The following is a 14,508-nucleotide window of genomic DNA, read 5'->3' as shown; positions in this document are numbered from 1 at the left end:
CCCTTGCTCCAACCCCACGCTGTCCTCTGATATGCATCCTGCAGACAAAGAAGCACCCGGATTCCCACACAGCCGGCTGAAATGGCACTGGCTTTTGGTGACTCTGGGATCTTGGGTCTGGTTGTCCCAGGCAAGCGAAAGAGGCCAGCTCCTCCCTGCAGATGCCCAGCCCAGGAAGAAAGTATGTTTGCATCATCAATTAACCCCATGCCTGTTCACAGCCCCTCTGTAAGAAAAACAGAGCAGAGGGTGGGAAACGAGCCCAGGGAGGTTCCACCACCAGATAGGAGCCATCCAGGACTTGAATGTGGGGCTCTAACCTTCCAACCTAGCACTTTTCCCCCTCCATTGCCCTCCATTCATCTCTCCATGCAGTATGTCTTTCGATGTCTGCAGACTGAGGAACTTGATAGTTGAGCTCAGGGACTATAGATTATTTATTTCTGCTTCCTAGGCTTCAGCTCAGTGCCTTCCACATCCTCGGTCCTTGAAAAGCTTTGCTTAATGAATATATTTGTGTTTGTGGAAATAGATAAATATTCATGGAGCCAAGACCTTCCAGAGGGTGGGATGAGGATGGACCAGTCTTTCCACACAGGCATCTACTAACAGAAGAGAGCTTGGTGGACATAGAGAGAGGGGCATTTTGGGCAAAGGGATGGTGTGAGCAGAATCAAGGAGGCTGGAATCTCAGGGGCTGTTTGAGGGGAAATAGCAAACAGCATTCTGCTCAGCCAGAGAAGGATGGCAGGAAGTGAGAACTGAAGGCCAGTAGAGGCTGGATTGGGAAGATTCCCTACGTACCAAGCCAAGGACTAGACTTTGACTCCAGATTTTGATGCTTAAGCTGTCTTTGCAAGGGGCACGTGGCATACTCTTGTGAGAAAATGAATCCATTGATGAACACAGCACATCTTTCTGGTGCGTTAACTGATTTTTTAGGGTTAATTATTCTTACCTACAAGATTTTCAGTCTTGCAGGCGGTTAAGCATGAAGCCTCTGGAGTGACTACCTGGGTTCAAATCTTCATTACAGGTGCTGGCTGTGAGACCTTGGGCAAGTCACTTCCCCGCTCTTGCCTCGTCTCCTCATCTGCTGGGTGCGGCTCATCACAGAAAAACCTTTACATGTGTGTTCTTAGCACTTTATCCACAATAGTCACAAACTGAAAACAACCAGATGTCCTTCGACAGGTGGACAGATAAAGCATGGTTCATCTATACAAAGGAATACTGATCAGCAACAAGAAGAAATGAACTATTGATACCTCCAGCCACGTGGACGGATCTCAATGGCATGCTGAGTGAAAAAAAGTCAACCTCAAAGGCTGCATACTGTATAGCTCCATTTACATGACATTCTTAAATTGACTAAATTATAGTGATGGAGAACTGTTCAGTAACTTCTAGAGCTTAGGGTGGAAGACAGCATACCTTTATGATAGGGTAACCCAAAGGAATTTTATCGTGGCGATAGAAAAATTCTACATTCTCATGCGGTGATGGTTGCTGTAATCTAAACATGTGCTAAAACAGCATAGGACTATTTTTTTAAATGCATGTACACACTGGATACAAGCTGCATAAGGTGTATGGCATTGGACCCAAGCTGATTTCCTGGCTTTGACAATGTACTATGGTCATATAGGATATCATCGTTGGAGGATGCTGGGGGAAGGGAACCTGAGAACCCTTTGTCCTGATTCTGCAACTTCTCGTGAGTCTTCGACCATTTCAGACTAAAACATTAGCTTTAAAGTGTAGATCATCACAGTCCCTGCTTCTCCGTGCAGATGACAGGAGATGATTTGTAGAAGTATCTGGTACCCCAGTAAGTTTTTGATAAATGTTAACCAGTGTTACTGTTCACTCTCAGAAAGGAGTAAGGACAGGATTCTGGGAGCATTGCTGAAGCTGACAGCAATTCCTGATGGAAACTCTTAAGGCTGAAAGAGGATTCAGATTTAATCTCTCAGGAAAAAAAAAAAAAGCAAAAGGAAGAAAGACAGGAAGGAACGACTCTGGTTTGTATATGAGCCCGTGCTGTTCTGTCGAGCAATGCCTCCCAACGCTTTGCAAGTTCCTTGCGCAACATCTGTTAATCCCGTGATGTCAAATCCCCAACTCACTGAGCCTGGGAAATCGCTGCTGTGTTTTACTGACTTCCCCACACTTGGCAGCTTCCCTTGGAATCGCAGTGTTAATCAGAAACACGCCGTCCCTATTGTCAACACTTTGTTTAACCACTTCTATAAATTCAGCATTAGTGTTGGAGCGATCCTGAGTTGATGGATGAAATCGTCGGCGGCCCCAGACAGCCAAACCCCATAAAACAAAGTCCAGGGCTCAAGGCTCTAAAGCAGGAGACACTTGACATTCACCGAAACACGTGACGCGCGGATGACTCACCTCTGAGCTTGAAAGAGCTGTGGGTCTCAGGGGGGAACAATGGCTGGAGGAGCGGGGGAGAAGTGAGAACACACAGGAGTCTCCTCGTGAGACCCTGTGGGGAGTCTGTCGCAGTCTCTGTCCCTCCCCATTGGCTTCTGAAAGGAAGCCAGGGAACAAGAGGGAATAAAGGAGCCTTGAAGAAGAAGGGAGTCCTTGGGATGGAGTGATTGGTCTTCACAGACCAAATAAAGACCTTTCTTTTGAGGCACATGACCTCTTTTGACTGGTGATCACGACATAATGAAGGTGGGTGGGATATATTTATCCCTAGAGTGTGGCTTTCTGCATAATCTTAAGAAGGTATAGAAGAACTCATCTCCATCTGTCCATCATCTGTCTGGTACCTGCCTGGTGTCCTGGGGTCCAGCAGGTCAAATGTGAGCTCTGCCCTTGCCTTTGGGTTGAGACACCCACTGCTGTGAGCCCTGCTGGGGAGGTGTTTCCATTCGCCCACTGAGCACCTTCTGTATGTCAGGCCAGAAGCCAGGGAAACCACAGTAAACAAGAAGGACGTGGTTTCTCTCCTCATGGGCCTCAGAGTCAGTGAGAGAGGTAGACATTGGACAAGGAATCATAGAATTAAACTGTGAAATGTGCTCCACGGAAGTACCGAATGCTAGAACAATGGAGGCTCTGGCTCAGTTTGGGAGATCAGGAAGGCTTCCCGAGGAGGTGATATGCAAGTGGGGCCAGGAAGATGAGGCAGAGGTAGGTTAGGAGCAAAGAGAAGGGTTCCAGGCAGAAGGGAAGGCCTCAAGGCTGGCAAGACCGTGGGCCTTCAGGGGTCTGAGGGACAGTCAGTGGGGTTGGACGCCAGCACATGAAGAAGAGAGTGATGTGGAATGAACCTGGAGGGACGAGTAGGGACTGGGTCATACAAAGCATGCTCAAAGCTCTTGAGTCCAGCGGGGAAACTGAGGCACACAGTGAGTCAGCGATATCTAGACAGCACTCCGTGAGAAACAACCCTTAGCTTAGTTGGCCTAGAAGCCAACCAAGATGGTGTTTGTCCACCTTTCCTCTGTCACCATCCTTGCTCCAGGGAAAGGCCAAGTGGATGAAGCGTATTTCTCAAGAGTGAGTCCACAGAGACTCCAATCAGCTTTCATCTTCTAGAAGCCTCTTCCTTTGGTCGGGAATGGCCAGGCTCCCAAGGCCCAGCTCAAGAAGAGCCTGAGCAAAAGGTGCCAGCCCTTCTCCCAGCTGCCTCCTCCGTCCCCTCCCCCCAGGACCACAGCTCTCCATTCCACATCCTGCCTGCCTCGGCCAACTCTTTCCAAGTGCCTGTTTTTCCAGAAACACGAGTTGAGCAAAACAGTCCCCCTCCCTGAACTTGAGTCTGAAAAAATAACCCCAAGAAACACACGCTTTCTTGGAAAACCCTTCAGAGCCTCCTGCTGCCTTTGGACACGTCAACACTGGGTTTGTTAAAATAATAATCTTTAGGAACTAGAATTTATCTGCCGCCAAATGCCTTGCATAAGAGTATCACACACCACCCCTGTCGCTGACCCAGAAAACCAGGCCATGAGCTAACGTGGCCTGGTGTCCAGGGTGAAGTCACTCGATTTCATTCTTTATTACTTTTCTATTATTATTATCATTATTATTAAAGGCATAGATGACTTCCTGAATCTTGCAAGGTCTGGAGTAGCTGGACAGTGTGTTCCAGAGACAGGCTATTATGAACGGGGCTGTGGTTGAATTTGGGGGACTAGGCTGGAGTTTCCGTGGAGTGTGGAGTCTCTAGACTCTAGACTTGGTGTCCCTTGAGACATGAATGTCCCGTAGAAAAACAAAGAAGCATCCAGTCTAGCTGACTGGCTGTGACCAAGCAGGACCAGGCAGTGACCATCTGCCCAGGGCAATGAAGTTGTCTTCGGTACCTTCATCAGGTATTTGCAGGAAAAAAATTCACATTTCTTAGCTCAGGTGATGGTGGATGGACCGTTGGGCTCCTGAGCTCCATCCTGGCCTCCACTACTTGCCAGCTGTTGTAATTTGAACAAAGGATCTTGCCTCTCTGACCTCTACTTGCTCACCCATAAAATGGCAAAGCTGAGAGATCTCGCTCAGGGGTTGTAGTTAAGACTCTGTAGGATGAAATATGTAAAGTGCTTAGCACAGGACCAGCACGCTATGTGGTGACAGCCCACCGGATGGCATGACCCTGAGGAAGCTGTCTGCTACCACGCTCCAGGCAGTGACTTGGAATTTCCTCTGCGAAACCTTGGGAGGAGGAGGCTCCTTAAGGGGGTTGCTAAAGAGGGCATGGAAGTCTGCAACCAGATTCGACTGGCCTCTTACATCTGACCTGTGCAACAGCTGGGCTTCCATCATTGAAAGCTCATATATCTTCTGCCTCCAAGAGCCTCCTGTGAATTATCAAACCCCCTAGAGTTGATGGAATATTTATGGACTCAATTAGTTTCTCTAAAGCCTTGATGCCATTCAATTTTTAGATCAACCCAGGGAAGAATGTACTACTTGTGTCCCCATTTTAGAGATAGGGAAACTGAGTCCCAGAGATGGTACAACGCTTCACTAGCCCTATCACTGGTGAAAACTGGATGGCCAGGAAATAAAGCAGAAACTCTGATGCCAGAAGCCCTGGGTTAACCACCGGCTTCCACTGCCTCCCAGTGCATCTCCAGACAACTTTCATTCCCATAGCCTGTGTTAGGGAGGGGACTACATATTGCCTGGCATAAGCACTGGATTCAGAGCCGGGTCCTCATCCCAGCTCTGACCGTTCCTGACTGTGTAACCCTGGGCAAGTGAGTTTCCCCCTCTGAGCCTTCACTCCTTCATCTTTAAAATGGAAATAAAAATAATAGTACCTATTCTTAAGTGGCTGGGTTGGTGGACACAAGGAGGCAAGCCAGGTAAAGCCCCAGACATTTGGGAGGTGCGGTAAATAGTTATCTAGATAGTAATTCTCTTCTTGTTCCAGGTTGACAGATACACTCATGGCCCAACCACTTAGAGCGAGTATTTTTGCTCAACCCAATGGAATCTTCCTCCTCCCCCTTTTTCTTTTAAACCTCTACTCTGACGCTAAATCAAAGCTGAGTGCTGGTCCCTGACAGGACTTGCCTTCAGCCAGCCGCCAGCAGACGTCCAGAATGCTTTATGGGTCCCCTACCTTTGCAATTAGCACCACGGCCTCTGCAGGAGGCACAGGCCTGAAGGACAGGCAATGTCCTCCTCTCTCAGTGGCACCAGCTCCTAAAAGCCAGACAGCCATTCCATGCCCTTCCTGGAGCAGAAGTAAATTTGGGGTGCTTCTTTGGACAGCTGGTCACCTCATTGTCAGCTTTGGAGGAGAACACTGGTCTGGGAGTCCAAATGGGGAGGTGGGGGCAGATGATGTCCTTGGTTTTCAACCTGAATTGTTATTATTGCTGTCAATGCCATCGTTGTTGTTGTCATTGCTATTGTTTTAGCAGAAGGATGCTTTTTAACTGAAGTCTTCCAGACATGCTGTCAAGATGTAGTGGACGCCCTGACCATGCCTGCTTGTCCCTCACCCTTCCCATGCCCACTGACTTTACTACTGCCTTTGCCTAGGGGCTTTCTCTGGCCCACTGAGTATACTGGGCATGTGCAGGGGATTAGGCCAGAGATGTAGAGGACTTGGAGGATAAATATCCCAACTCCCTCACCCCTGGTAGAGACAACTCCTAGGTGTGCTCTGTGCAGCCTCCCAGAGTTCCCCAGCAGGACTGTGCTCCAAGTGCTGGCAGCAGTCACCTGCTCATTCACGCACCCTGTGTTGGTCTCTTCTTTTCCTGTCTCCCTGGCTATTCCTCTACTGGGGCATCCTGAGTTCACCTCCCAAAGGAACCACCTGCTCTGAAGTCTCTATCTCAAGCTCTGCTACTGAGAGAGCCCAAAGACAGGTGCTTAAAAATGACCGTAACTACTCACATTTACTTTGCAGTTTCTATGTGTTAGGAGGCACTATGCTAAGTGCTTTTTATGGATTGAGTCATTTGAAGATTACAACAGTTCTTTCTAGAGGAAGGTATTTTTTTCACTCTCTTTTTACAGGCAAGGAGATGCAAGATCAGAGAGGTGGAGTACCTTGCCCAGGGTCAGAGCTTCTCTGTTGGAGGCAGAAGAGGGTACCTGGACTCCACTGGCTGAACCCTATCTTGACCCTCCAAGTTGCTCCAGTGCTCAGCTTTGGAACTCTGTAAACATTTGTCCTGACACCAACTCACTGCAAACAGCCAGGGAAGTCTCAGCTCCCATCAGAAATAGAAATAATGATATCTTTGTTTACAGGGGGCTGCTGAGAGGGTTAAATGGGATACGGCTGGTGATGGGCCGGTGTGTGCTGCTTGCCACAGCCTGGTAGCCCTGTGCTCTACCCTCTAGGGACACACTCCACAGTTACCCTCATTCTATCTATTTATGGGGCTGATAAAGTAGCTTAGAGGAGGGATGGAGCCAGACAGCCTACTGCCTGGGTTTGAAGCCTCATTCAGACATTGATGAGCCCGTGTGACCTTGGGCAAGTCTTAGTTTTCAGTTTCTCCATTTGCAAAATAGAGATTGTAGTAATAGTTTAGCGATAGTATCTACTCTATCTACTCACAGAGTTGATGAGGTCATTTAAGGAGGGAACCCTTGCAAGGCACTCAGAACAGTGTTTCTCTATCAGCAACCCAGGTCTCACAGCTGTAACCAACGTTTAACCTTGTGGAGTCCTGAGACACTCAGCAATAAAACAGGGACAATGACATTCCCACAGTGAGTGATGTGGTGACAATGAAGTCATGTGAAGGACATGCCTGGAGCATAGTAGCTACTCAGTAAATGATGAGTTTTAATATTTGTGCTGATTAATATTAATTAGCTACATGAATAATTATTAATACTATAGTAATTGATATTAACAAATTAGTATTAGCACTTAATATCTAGTATTCCTGGTATGACACTAATAGAAATGGTGACTGGGCTCTGATCACTTTCCCTGGAGTGAAGCACACCATGAAGGATGTGTACACACCATTTCACTTTATTGTTACAACATTGAGGGTTGCCAGATCAAATATAGAATGCCCCATTAAATTTGAATTTCAGAGGAACAAAGAAAAATTCGTGGGATAACTGTGCCCCAAGTATTGCACAAGCTATACTTATACTAACAAATGTAATTCATTGTTTATCTGGCATTGACATCTAACTGAGCGTCCTGTGTTTTTATTTGCTAAATCTGGCAACCTTTATAACAACTCATGAAACAAACGATGAAGAAACAGATACTAGGAGCTGCAAAGGCTTGCCCAAGGCTCAAAGAGCCAGACACTACCCAGGTCTCTTAGGTCTGCGCCCCCTGGTCTGCACCCCTTGGGTTCATTCATTTTGCGGTGTTGGCTGTTGCTGTAGGTCAACTGCACTATCTCATTAGGTCATGATGGGAGTGCAGTCTGCCAGTGTTTTGGGGGGCCTGCTCCCATTTTCTCGCTTTCCCCTCAAGATCCCAGGGACTGTCCAGCACCCGCTGCTGTCTATGTACCCAACACCATTTCTCTGGCTCCCAGGCAGGCCACCTGTTCTATGCACACTCTGGGTTGGGCTCCCTGAGTCCAGCTGTGCAGAGAACAGTACCAAATTCAAGGCTGGCTGGTGTCAGGCAACCCAGCAGGAAACAAACAAATGCAAATGGAAAAGGAAAAAAAAAATCCACCAATTACTTAATGCTTTGCTGATGTCCAAATATTTCGCCTTGTGTGAACTGAGCGCTGAGACCTGGCTGGGAAAACGAGATGAGGCGGGGGCCAGACCTTTTCTACGCAAATCCGGAGGGATAAAATTGCACTTTCAGATCCAGAGAGGTGGATTGGGTATCTCTCATCTGAAAACATCTCGAGGTGAACAACCAAGGTCAAGGATGGGAACTAGGCCGACCTGGAAATGAAGGGCCTCTCGGGCTGCTCTTCCTAGTCCCAGCCTCAGCCTCCATTTCCTGCTGCTGCTGCTCCAGCCTGACTTCCCTCCTGTTCCTCCAGCTGTATGGGTCCAGCTCTCCTTTCTCGGCCTGGAATGTTTTCCCTTTCACTTGTGTGAGCTTCTTTTCCCTGTGAAGGTGTCCCTGAGCATGCCCGGAGACACAGACACTCACTATGGCATCTGGATGCAGCCCCACTTTACAGATGCAGAGATTGAGGCCCAGAGAGCCCAACAGCGTTTCTCCAAGCTTCAAGCCAGGTCTCTGGACCCCAAATCCAGCGCCATCTTCACTGCCAAATGTTGTCTTTATTGGACAACATAAATGGCACCAAACCTGGACTCTGCTTCTTTCCTGCTGGGGAACCTCAGGAAAGTTGCCTAACTTCTCTGAGCCTCATCCAGATAATATTGTAAAAAGCACACTGGTGGGAAAGAATGAGACCCAAGTTTTTACGTCAAAATTCTTTCTTTCTTTCCCTTTCTCTCTCTTTCTTTCTTTCTTTCTTTCTTTCTTTCTTTCTTTCTTTCTTTCTTTCTTTCTTTCTTTCTTTCTTTCTTTCTTTCTTTCTTTCCTTCTTTCTTTCTTTCTTTCTTTCTTTCTCTCTCTCTTTCTTTCTTTCTTTCCCTTTCTCTCTTTCTTTCTTTCTTTCTTTCTTTCTTTCTTTCTTTCTTTCTTTCTTTCTTTCTTTCTTTCTCTCTCTCTCTGTCTTTCTTTCTTTCTTTCCCTTTCTCTCTTTCTTTCTTTCTTTCTTTCTTTCTTTCTTTCTCTCTCTTTCTCTCTCTTTCTTTCTTTCTTTCTTTCTTTCTTTCTTTCTTTCTTTCTTTTTTCCTTCTTTTTCTTTCCTTCTTTCCTTTCTTCCTACCTACCTTCCTTCCTTCCTCATTCATCCAAAGATGCCTCTGAGCATCTCTCTATGCTGTCATTACCCTGTGACCTAAGGACATGGAGTGAATGGTGCCCACACCAAGTCTCCAATGACCTTCTGATCCAAGGGGAGACGCAAACATCCAAATAGACACAGACAACCTTAAGACAGACTTATTAGTGGTAGGGGGAGTCCAGAGGTCTCTAGGAACACAAAGGAGGGGCCCCCCAACCCAGACAGGGAAGGCCTTCCTGGAACGTGATCTGGGCTTGAGACCTGAAAGATGAATAGGAACCTGGGTAAAAAGGGATCTGGATAAAAAGGGATGAGTAGGGATCTGGGCAAAAAGTGAGTGGAAGGGAATTTTAGGAATAAGAAACAATTTTTGCAAAGGCCAAAGACAGCCAGGGTCATTCTGGGACTTGCACAGAGTTCAGGATGACTTGAGAATGAGGAACAAAATGAGGAAGGAATGGAACAGGGGAGTGGGGCTGTTCCTAAGGGATCTCGAGTGCCCACCAAGCTTCTTGGGCTCCACCCAGAGGAGCCAACTCTAGCCCCTCCACGTGGCTTCACTGAGTTTCTGCTTTCCTGATCTGGTTGGGACCAGAAGAGAGTCACCGGCCTGCAGGCCCCCAGTCTGAGATCTCTGGACTAGACCAGCTCTAAGAACTCTGCCTGTTCTAATGCTCTGATGGAAAAGGGGGTGAAGGGACCCCACTCACACGACATGCAGGTTGAAGATTCAACAGGATGAAGTGCAGAGCCTGCCTTGCAAACCACAGAGCTGTGTGGAAAGAACATCGTGAAGGTATTGGTTGGGAGGAGGAATCCTCTATCTCCTTCCAAGCCACAAAAGACGGTGACTCAATAATTGAAAACTGCATCTGATTTTCCTTGGCTTGTTCTGGGCAGAATCCTGCCTTCTCTCCCCTGCTGACTCATGTGCAGGCTCACACTATCCTTCTTGAATGACAACAGCCAACCCTTACTAGGCACCCACACTGCCCAACGACAGCCTTGGAAGTATTTCTAAGCTCCACTTTATAGGTGAGGAAATGGAGGCTCAGAGAAGTGAAACAATCTCCTGGGATCACAAAGCATACAAGGAGCTCACTGGAAATTAAAAGGCAGGTCTGTATTATTCCAGGATCACGTGAGCCACAGTAGTTCTTGGTTAATAAACTTTGAAGATGCACTTAACCTTGGGAATTGGAGGTTCTGGGAATGGGGAGGGAGGTGTTTAAGAATGTCTCATTCACTGCACTGCCCACATGAAAGTTAAACAATAATTATCTCCTTCTTGAGGAGGAAAGACTGCTAGCTCCCTAAGACCCCCTGGATTCATAATAAGCACCTTCAACCCTCCAGAGCCCACTTGGTCTATTCATGGCTGCCAGGTGCTCTCTGGCATACCAGCAAGATGCCAGAGATGACCCCAGGTAGCAAAGTTGCTGGTTCCCCAGTGGTGTGATGCCTGGCTGATAGGAAAGTGATGCCTGGCTGATAGGAAACTCAAAAGAAACCTTGTACGTACACGCACGCGCACGCACACACACACACACGCACACACACACACACATATATACATAATTGTAGCCCATTCTAGAGTTTATAAAGCCACTGCATCACTGTGTTCACATGGAAGTCATTCAAGATGGTTTTATCAGCTGGGCTCAGTGGCTCACGCCTGTAATCCTAGCACTTTGGGAGGCCAAGGTGGGCGGATCATGAGGTCAGGAGATCGAGACCATCCTGGGCAACACGGTGAAACCCCATCTCTACTAAAAATACAAAAATTAGCTGAGTGTGGCTGCGTGTGCCTGTAGTCCCAGCTACTTGGGAGACTGAGGCAAGAGAATGGCTTGAACCCTGGAGCCGAGATCCCGCCACTGCACTCCTGCCTGGCGACAGAGTAAGACTCTGTCAAAAAAAAAAAAAAAAAAAAAAAAGATGATTTTAGCAACATTGTCCCCATTTTCCAGAAAAGAAAACTGAGGCTGATCCAGAAGTTAAGGATTCCAGTGGTAGAAGCAGCACCAGGTGTCATGATCCAGCCCTGTCACATCATGAGTCTCTAGAGAGCAGAAATTTTGTGCTCACTTCAGGGTCTCCCATGAACAGCTCCTCCCCTGAAATCCAGAAAATAGTGGGGTGAATTGCACACAGGTAGGAACCAGGTCTGTCGCCTTCACCTCCTAACTCCAGAGGCTAGCATAGCACTTGGCACAAAGTAGTAGCACCTGTAAATACTCAGGGGTATGAATAGAATTGAAGATTTAGTGAATTCATGAATTAAAATATATAATAAATAGACACACTGTTAAGTGAATAGATTCATTAATTAACATAAGGGCATTAGGATTAATGCCCTTATGTGTGGATTAAATGAAAAGTATATCAATGGATAATGGATGAATGCAGGATGGGTGAATGGATGATGGATAAATGGATAGATGGGTGGATGGAAGGATAGGTGGATGAATGGGTGAATGAATGGATGATGGATAAGTGGATAGATGAGTGGATAAATGGATAGGTGGATGGAAGGATGCATGGATGGATGGATGGATAGATGGATGACGAATGGATGGTGGATGAATGGGTGAATGGATGGATGGTGGATACATGGATAGATGGGTAGATGGATGGGTTGGTGGATGGACAGACGGATGCATGAAAGAATGGGTGGATGAATGGAAAGATGGGTGGATGGTGGGTGAATGGATGAACGATGGATAAATGTGTAGATGGGTGGATAGATGGAGAGTGGATGGATGGATGAATAGTTGAGTGCATGGATGGATAAATGGATTAATTAGTAAGTATAAAATATAGGATAGATAATAAATTAATGTAGATATAAATAGACAAGCAAATAATAAATAGTGAATGAATTAACAATTGACTCAGTGGAAGGATGGATAAATGAATAAGTGAGTATAATTTATGTGTGGATAAGTGATCAGACTTGGGTTGCTCAGAGACAATAGAGCTGCCTCAGCTTCAGCCTCACAATACCCACCTCCCATCTCCATTAAAATCCTGGCTATTTTTATCCCTTTGGCAAAGGGGAGTTACTTATTTATTTTTTTTTTTTTTGGACACAGCTTATTAAAGGAGAAAGCACACAGAGCCCTTCCTCCCACAGGTGCCTCTTTAGCTGCATAAACCCACCCTCTGTCAGGCAGCCAGGAATAAAACTAAGCAGAAAGCCACAGAAAGTGCACGAAATCAAATACAGAAAGACAGAAAAAGAAGTTGGGCAAACTTTACTGCTCTCTCTAGAGAGATCCATAGGAGGGAGATTTGTTAGGCTGAGCCTGAAATGACTGATTTCCATTTACCCATGCCTGAGTTACTTAGTGAGCTTCATATGCCAGGCTGTGGAGACACACAGATGAACTACACAGACACAGCCACTGCCCTTATGGAACTTAACGCCTAGTGGGAGAGACAGAGGAAAAAAATCAGCAAGCAAAAATATAGTATGGCATCAGAAAAAAGGAATAGTGAGTGTACTGATTATCTATGGCTGCATAATAAATTACCCAAAATGTAGTGGCACAATTTCTGGGGGCCAAAAATCCATCTGCATGGCTCTTGCTTAGGGTCGCTTGTGAAGTTGCAGTCCAGATGGTGGCCAGGACTGCAGTCTCATCTGAAAGCTCAACTGGGGCTGAAGGCTCCACTACCCAGGTGGCTCACACACATGCTTGGCAAGTTAGTGCCAGCTGTCGGCAGGAGGCCTCAGTTTCTCTCCATACATACATCTCCAGAAAGCTGCTTGAGCACCCCCATGACATGGCATCTGGCTTCCTCCACTGTGAGTGATCCAAGAAATTGCTGGGGGAAGCTGAAATTTCACTTATGACCTTATCTCAGAGGTCACACACCATCCTTCTCCACCACATTCTATTCTCCAAGAGCAAGTCAAAAAGTCCAGCCCACACTCAAGGAGAGGGGAATGAATCATTGCCTTTTGAAGGGAGGAGTGTCAAAGAATGTAAGGACATGTTTTAAAACCACCACAAAGAGTGCCAGAAGGCCAGAATGATATGACAAGTGGATGCTGTCAAAGTCTTTGGAAAGTGCCCCCCAAGGAGAAGATCTGCAAGGACAAAGGCCTACAGGTAGGAGTGAGTTTGTTGTGTTTGGAAACAAGAAGGTGTGGATGAGGCTACAGTGTGTAAAGAAAGCAGGGATCAAAGAAGACCTGGTTGGAGAAAGGCAGGAGGAGGGCATGTGTATGTATGCAGTGTGGATTCTAGCCCACTGGAGATTTTATGGAGTTCTTGCCTGTGCCAATTTTTCAACTGCCTCCAGAACTTCATGGGAGAGGTGCTATTGTTATTCCCACCACAAAAAGGAGGACGCTTAGGCTCAGATAAGTTAAGAAAGGTCACACACCTACCTGTGAATTGGAGCTCAAGTGTGCACCCAGGCAGGCCAGCCCCAAAGGCAACAGTGCTGATGTATTCCAGAGGGAATGCTGCAAGGAACATACAGAGACATTGGGGTGCAAATGCCTCTGAAGGGAAAATAGGTGGAGAAAGAGAGAGAAACAGAAGACGTGGAACTGAGATGCCAAGAGATACAATGACAGAGAAAGACAGCAAAGGAGATAGAGGAGGATTAAGCATCGGAAATCTTTAGGCAGGCAGACGCAAGGAAGACGAGAGAAAAATAAAGTAAGAGACAGAGACCTGAAGACAGGGGAGGCACGGGATGGAGGAGGTGAGCCAGCATGTGTATGGCGTGCGTGAGTGCAGTGCCTTTGCGCTGGGTGGTGCCGGGACCCCGCTAACTCAGACCATCCATCGCTCCTGTCTCCTATCAGCAGGAGGGCCGGGGGAGGGAGAGAAAGCTGACAGGAGACAGTGTGATTCCAGTAATTCCAGATGAAATCACAGCCAGAATGCTTGCCAGGAAGTGGGGCGGGGTGGTCAGGGAGAGGGAGGGAACGTCCAGAGAAAGTTTAGCAAATAGCTTGACAATTCCCTCCTCCATACCCTCAAAATGCCATAGATACGGGGTGGGGAGGATGGCCCTGAGTTTCGGGCTGGAATCAAGGCATCCAGGAGGGGAGGTTGTGCCCACTGACAAGGAGGACGTCCGCCTCCATCAGTCTACGTGAGGATCCAAGCCAGGATCACATGTTTTCGTGATTGGTTTTCACACCTCTTTCCTGTCCTTTGCTCTAGAACAGCTCCTCACCTTTTTTCCT

At 47.0% G+C, this 14,508-nt stretch overlaps 1 long non-coding RNA gene across 2 annotated transcripts; it reads right to left on the bottom strand.

Moving 5' to 3' along the window:
- Nucleotides 1–9,149: 9,149 nt before the first annotated feature.
- On the bottom strand, nt 9,150–14,138 carry LOC141407787 (uncharacterized). 2 transcript variants are annotated; one of them, XR_012418353.1, is made up of 3 exons: nt 13,988–14,138; nt 13,696–13,773; nt 9,150–11,413 (listed from the first exon to the last, which is right to left on the bottom strand). It is a non-coding gene; the product is annotated as an uncharacterized lncRNA (long non-coding RNA). The 2 variants fall into 2 exon arrangements; XR_012418352.1 differs by having other exon boundaries at nt 13,696–14,138.
- Nucleotides 14,139–14,508: the final 370 nt, after the last annotated feature.

Source organism: Macaca fascicularis, chromosome 10 (genome assembly GCF_037993035.2).
Source record: "Macaca fascicularis isolate 582-1 chromosome 10, T2T-MFA8v1.1".
Taxonomy (NCBI): Eukaryota; Metazoa; Chordata; class Mammalia; order Primates; family Cercopithecidae; genus Macaca; species Macaca fascicularis.
Note: the sequence above shows the minus strand (reverse complement) of the source record. Positions and strands in the feature narration are given on the sequence as shown.